Source organism: Chiloscyllium punctatum, chromosome 7 (assembly GCF_047496795.1).
Source record: "Chiloscyllium punctatum isolate Juve2018m chromosome 7, sChiPun1.3, whole genome shotgun sequence".
NCBI lineage: Eukaryota > Metazoa > Chordata > Chondrichthyes > Orectolobiformes > Hemiscylliidae > Chiloscyllium > Chiloscyllium punctatum.
The window spans coordinates 84051506-84058282 of NC_092745.1; the positions used below are offsets into that span (position 1 = coordinate 84051506).

General features: G+C 37.8%; 1 protein-coding gene across 4 annotated transcripts in view; it reads right to left on the reverse strand.

The window, feature by feature from the left end:
- Positions 1 to 6499, reverse strand: part of frem1b (Fras1 related extracellular matrix 1b) — a 195636-nt gene extending 189137 nt beyond the window's left edge. For all 4 annotated transcript variants that reach the window (XM_072574234.1, XM_072574233.1, XM_072574232.1 and 1 more), the window contains exon 1: positions 6153 to 6499. The gene's annotated coding sequence lies outside the window, so the exon portion shown is untranslated. The remainder of the gene's footprint in view (positions 1 to 6152) is intronic.
- Positions 6500 to 6777: the final 278 nt, after the last annotated feature.

The following is a 6777-nucleotide window of genomic DNA, read 5'->3' on the forward strand; positions in this document are numbered from 1 at the left end:
TTGGTAAGACCACTGTTGGAATATTGCGTGCAATTCTGGTCTCCGTCCTATTGGAAAGACGTTGTGAAACTTGAAAGGGTTCAGAAAAGATTTACAAGGCTGTTGCCAGGGTTGGCAGATTTGAGCTACAGGGAGAGGCTGAAAGGACTGGGGCTGTTTTCCCTGGAGTGTTGGAGGCTAAGGGGTGACCTTATAGAGGTTTACAAAATTATGAGTGGCATGGATAGGATAAATAGACAGTCTTTTCCCTGGGGTCGGGGAGTTCAGAACTAGAGGGCATAGGTTTAGGGTGAGAGGGGAAAGTTATAAAAGAGACCTAAGGGGCAACTTTTTCATGCAGATCGTGGTGCATGTATGGAATGAGCTGCCAGAGGATGTGGTAGAGACTGGTACAATTACAACACTTAAAAGGCATATATGAATAGGAAAGGTTTGGAGGGATATGGGCCAGGTGCTGGCAGGTGGGACTAGATTGGGTTGGGACGGGTTAGACCAAAGGGTCTGTTTCTGTGCTGTATATCTCTATGATAGTGCCAGGGACCTGGGTTTGATTCCAGCCTTGGCTGACTTGTGGAGTTTGCATGTTCTCTGTGTGTGGTGTATGGGTTTCTTCCCATAATCCAAGCATATGCAGGTTAGGTGAATTGGCCAGGCTAAATTGCCCATAGTGTTCAGGGATGTGTAGGTTAGATGTATTAGTCAGGGGTAAATATAGGGTAGGAGAATGGGTGTGTTACTCTTTGGAGGGTTGGTGTGGACTTGTTGGGCCGAAGGGCCTGTTTCCAAACTGTAGGGATTCTATATTCCCTCAATGCAAGCTGGAGAACTTACACGTCATCTTCCACCTAGGTAACTTCCAACTCTCAGAATTTAACACTGAGTTAAACAATTTCAGAACTGGAACATTTTTTAATCCACCCCCACATCCCCAGACCTGTTAGGAAGGGTACGCCCTGCATAGTCAACACATTTTCAACTGCTCAAATTTCTTGTTAGTGCCAATTCACCATTTATCTCCTTCTTGGCTTATCACCAATCCTTTAGTTTGCCTCTCCTTTTTGTCTTTCACTGTCTCAGCAACACCTCCATGTATTCTGCCCACTTCTCACCACTCTCACCCCCAAACCTCACTAACTCCTCATCAGCATAAATATCACCATTTCCCAGCTGTTTTCACTGTCAAATGGTCACTGGACTCCATTTATCTCTTAACAGATCTGCCAGACCTGCTGTGTTTCTCTAGCATTTTCTACTTTTGTTTCAGATCTCCAATGTCTGTGGTTTTAATTTAACTTACAAAGTACCTCTGGCTGCAAAGCATTTTGGGATATTTGGAACATATGAGCAGTTTCCTAAATTATACTTGAAAGATTTTGTGGTTTGGTGGATAGAGTTCCTGTCCCCATGCCAGACGTCCAGATTCAATTCCCACTCCAGGACTTAATGGCCAGGGAAGGAGTATAAATAACATTTCCAAACAAGTTCGCGAGAAAGTTATAAATCTCTTCAACATTTGTCAGTGGCAGTAGGAGAGATTACTATCATCTATATGATAGATAGAGCTGGACCCTCTACCATCACTACTGTACCTTCAGGCTACAACATGCATGGAAAATGCTCAAAATGCTTGGCAAGTTGCTTTGGTTGGCCAGATAGCTGGTGTGGATCAGATTAGTGCCAATACCACAGAGTTTGATCCCTGTTCCAGATGGTGTGAACTCAGGACCTACCTCCTTACCCTACCCATGGTGAAAATTGTGGTGCTATGGATCAGACATGCCTTCAGGCAGAGATCTCATAAAGAAGAAATAAAACTTCCACATAACAATTTGAAAGTCAGATTTTATGAATACGATGGAATGGGCTGTCTTGAAAAGAATTACTACAGCGAAAATAATTGGTTAACAAAGCAATGTTTATTGCATATATCTGTAGTCACATGAATAAGGGTGGACCTGGTGTGTGAATTTTTGCTCCAATGCAATCCAATATTAACCAATGTGATATGATCTAATTGATATTATGAAAACACAGCTTCAGGGTGAAAACTGGAAATTGAATATTCCAAGATATTCCTCATTAAGCAAAAACAGGCAAAATGGAAAAGGAGGTATGCTGCATTGATAATAAGTGATGGGATCAATACATTAGTAAGAGTTGATCTCAGATCAGCATACAATATGTGAAATCTGTCTGGATAGAAATAAGAAGTAACAAGGGGCAGCAAGTATTGGTTGGAGTTTTTTGTAGGCCACCAAACACTAATTTTAGAATGGAGCATGGTATTAATCAGGATATTAGAAAAGAATGTAGCCTGGTATTTCAGTAATCATGAATAACTTTAATCCACATGTACACTGAGTAAGTCTAATGAACACTATTGCTATGAAAGTGAGTTTCTGGAGAATGATACGTATGATTTTATTCTTACAGAGCATGTTAAGGAACCAACAAGAATGGGCTATTCTGGATCTACTACCATGTAACAAAAAATAGCTAGTTAATCTTGATATAAAAGAATCTTTGGGGATGAGTGACCATAATATATAGAATTTTACATTATTACAGAAAGTCAGTTCATTCAATTTTAAGCAGAATGGTTTCCATGACCATGGGTCAGAACCCCAAAGTACTGCGTACACTTATAATTTGAAATAGCAAATGTGCTTTTTTTAAAGAGAGGGCACTTATGAAAAAAAAGCAGCTACAGATATATATTAAGTGGCTGTCTAAAGAGAGACACCCACAGAACCCGCACAACTCTGAATGAAATTTCAAACAACAGCCTTCTAAAGGAAAAAAGAGGTGAGTCAAAAAAGACTGAACTATAATCTTTGCTGACTATAAATATAGTAAGGGCTGATGACCTCTTGTAAAACAGTAAGCAACAATCAATGGATTATGACCCAATTGCAGACATATTTTCTATTTTTCACCTTGAAGAATACACAAGATTGGGTTAAAAAGCAATTTGAAACTCTACTGAAAGTATTAGCGGAACTGAACATTCTCGTGTTTGAGTGTTAACATGCAGTGAAGGTTATAGTCAAAGAATAATATTGATTTTGCCTAGCGCACATTCTGTGTGGTGTAACCTGTATGCCTTACTCTGTACAAGTTCTTTTTCACCCTGTGATCTGTATGTCCTTGCTTACATGATCTGCCTGTGCCTGCTCGCATACAAAACTTCTCACTGTACATGCATACATGTGACAATAAATCAAATCAATGAATATCAATTATCCCCTTGTTACTCCTGTGTTGCAGATAAAAACTGGATCACCCTCAGTGCTAGAAATCATCTACCTTTACTGCCAAGCAAAGAGAAAACAGGACAGCATAAAGATTCTCTCTTATCCTGAATTCTGGAATTCAATCATAGTTGGAAGGAATCAGAACTACAGAATCTCAACTAATCTGCAAAACTAAGGATCGTGAAACTCACTGTTCAACGTGAATGTCAGCATTGCCAGTACCCTCCAATGCACCAGCCACAATGTTCAACCATCTGCTCTTTGTCAACAATTTGGGGACTGATCGCTACATCTGTTTTTAAAACTTTTATCTTTTTGGCCTCATTTCTTATTTCTAATATGTGCATGTGAGTTGTGTTATTAATTTTTCCCATGTTTAATAATGATTGAAGTCGTTGTTAACTGAAGATAGTCTGCTTGACTTAGCTCCTTTAAAACCATTAGTAAAGTTTAGTCTGGGAGAAAGGTATCCACAAGGAAAGAGATCTTTCATAAAATAATGTTGTTGCAAACAACCAGGGTGGGGAGGGGTGGTGATGGTAAGTGAAAAAAAGGGAACCCTATTGCTAATCCTAATTCTAACCACACCTGGTATACAGACTGCTGTTTTTGTTCCCATTACCTGGGGAAGAATATTATGAGTATTGAGGGAGTGCAACAAAAGGTCAGGCATGTTCTGGAATGGTGGGATCAGCCTATGAAAAGACATTGGAAAAACTAGGTCTGCATTCTCTTGTTTTGGAGAATGAAAGGGTGATTTCATTGAAACTTACAAAGCACTTTAAGGGACAATTAAATGGGTGCAGAGGCTTTGTGTACATTTAAGGTTGAGTTAGATAAATTTGTGATCAGTTGAGGAATCAAGGTTTATTGGGAAAATGAAGTAAAGCGGATATGAGGAATAGTAGATCAGCCGTGATCTTACTGAATTGTGGAGTAGGCTAATGGGGACAGTATGGCCTACTCCGGCTCCTAGTTTTTAATGGTATTATGGACTGTGATGAAATGTGAAACACATATTTTATTTGGAATTGGTTTTCAAAATAGGGGCAGCTGGTTGCAGGTCAGTTCTGCAAAGGCTTTTTTTTCTAAAATGCATATCAGAAAGGCTTTTGGCCTATGACATAATTACATTAGTTCCAAGAAAGCAAGTAATTGCAAAAAACTGCCTGAGAGAATCCTGTAATGTTAATGGATAGAAATACTGTTGAGCTTATGATAGGTAAAGTAAACACATCAAGACAATTAGTTTGGTTTTAAATTCAGAGCAGAAGACTCGAAGTTTTAGTTCTGAAGAACCTAGAGTTCGGTTCAGAAAATAAAAGTTACTCCTAGTATAACTGTCTTCTACATACATATTTTCATTAATTTATCTATTTTTATTTTATAACAAACTTATGTTTTGAACTCAAAGAACACCAGCAGTCTCATATAAAAATGTTTCAGTGACTAACCGTTCCACTAACCAACTGCAAAAATTAAACATACAATCTAACAAGCCAGGTGTCATTCTGGGATCTGACCTGTCCAGTATCACCATCAGCTGAGATTAAGCAAGATAAATGGGTAGATGTCCTCTGTCAGTGTAGAACCAGGCAACACAATTTCATCATAAGGTTGGAAAACATTCAAGACCACGATGAGGTGAAAATTTTATACCTACAGGGTTGTGAATCTTTGGATTTTTCAACCCCAGAGGTCTGTGAAAGCTCAGCCATTAAGTACATTTAAATTTGACATATTTTTGAATACCAATAACATAAGGGAATATAATGGGAAAAGGGTACTGAAATGGATGATCAGCCTTTATCCTAATGAATGGCAGAGCATACTAGACTGGCTAAATGGCCTATTCTGGTTGTTACTAACCGTAAATTTATCTTTAATTGCCATGATGGGTTAAAAAAGATAAGTGACTGACAGTAAAGTATACTGTCTGTTAAACAGGCCATTGGCTTTTCAAAATATTACTGCATAAACTAAGAGGTTAATCAGGTAAATCTGTTATAATATTTAATCTATCTCAGATTAAGTTTAAGAAAGAAAGATAATAAAAATAAAAAAACGATTTTGGAATAAATTAGTTGAGAAGATTAAAAGTCCATTCATTCAAAAGGTTTCTAAAAGTTGCATCTTTAGAAATAAATTTAGAAGTAAATGCCACAACATTGATGCAATTTCAATCTCCTTTGTTAAATTGATGTAAGTTTTAAAATCATTTTCAGCCTTTAAGCAGTTTCTGCCCTGGCTCATTTCAGTGAAACAGATGTCAAGCAAGTCTTGTGAAGAGTGCTCAGTAAATTCATTACATTCCACAGTCTCAAACTAAACACATTTTGAAACTCGCTATCCTGACAAGTATTTATGCAACTAAATTCACATTAGTTTTTACCACAAAGCAATTTTCTGACAAAAACTCTGAAGAGAAACTATGATTGTTTGTTAATTTGTAATGTCAGTTGACCTGGCAATAAAATACACAGATCTGGCTAGAATTAATCCAGCTGAATACAATTGATTGTCCATAAGATTTCCATAATTTAGAACTTATGTTGTTTAACAACGTTTTCTGATCTGCTGACACAAACTAAAACAGCATTTACAAGAATGAGGTGGTATTAATTTACAAAAAGATTAAAATTCATCCAAAAAAACAAACGTACAGTGATATCAAAATCCACAGTCTGATTATTACTGAACCCCAGCCAAATTATTTTAAAGCCTGTCAGAGCAACAAATGGATAAGTGTTGAATCATTTCAAATAGTTCATGGCATTATTTGCCATGTGTGTTCTATTCATTCACTGAACTCGACACCAGCTTTTAATACATCAACGTTGTTTTGGAATGAGCAGAGAATATAACAAATCATTGCCAAGAGGAATGTTGAAGACATACCTGTGGTGTACTTCCTTGTGGTTTCCTATTATTGTTCCAAACTGCAAAAAAAGGAACAGTTCTAGCAACTTTAGTAGGCCTCCTTAACAATATCCTTTATTTTCTTTCTTCTGATATAATCAAGTGCGTTTTAACAGGAGGGCCCTTAGAAATGCCTCTCAGTACATAATTTTGAGGGCAAGAGGAAAGAGTGCTAAAACAAGGATTTTTTTGTGTGTAATACTCCTTGCAGAATTCCCACACACAGATGTTACTGATTCTATGGGATGGAAATTCCCAACTCCCCAAATGGATTCCGAGTCAGAAGATAGAAAAAGGCATTGGTTGCTATTAGATACGCATTCTAGACTACAAAAAGTGCGTGCAGTAATGAATCTGTGGCCTGGATTACAGGTTCCATGGTCATTAAATAATGATATGCCCAATCCCTCCCGGGCCATTAACCACAAAGTTATAGGGTTAAATAAACAGTCAGTAGCCAGAAACAGTGACCCCCCCCCCCCCCCTCCCCCAGGCAAACAAAGCTGTGGATTAGTCTGAGTCTTTTTTTTAAATTTCCAGCTGTTCTGTTCCACCATAAATGTAATTATGTACACAATCATAAATAAACCAGACAATATAACAC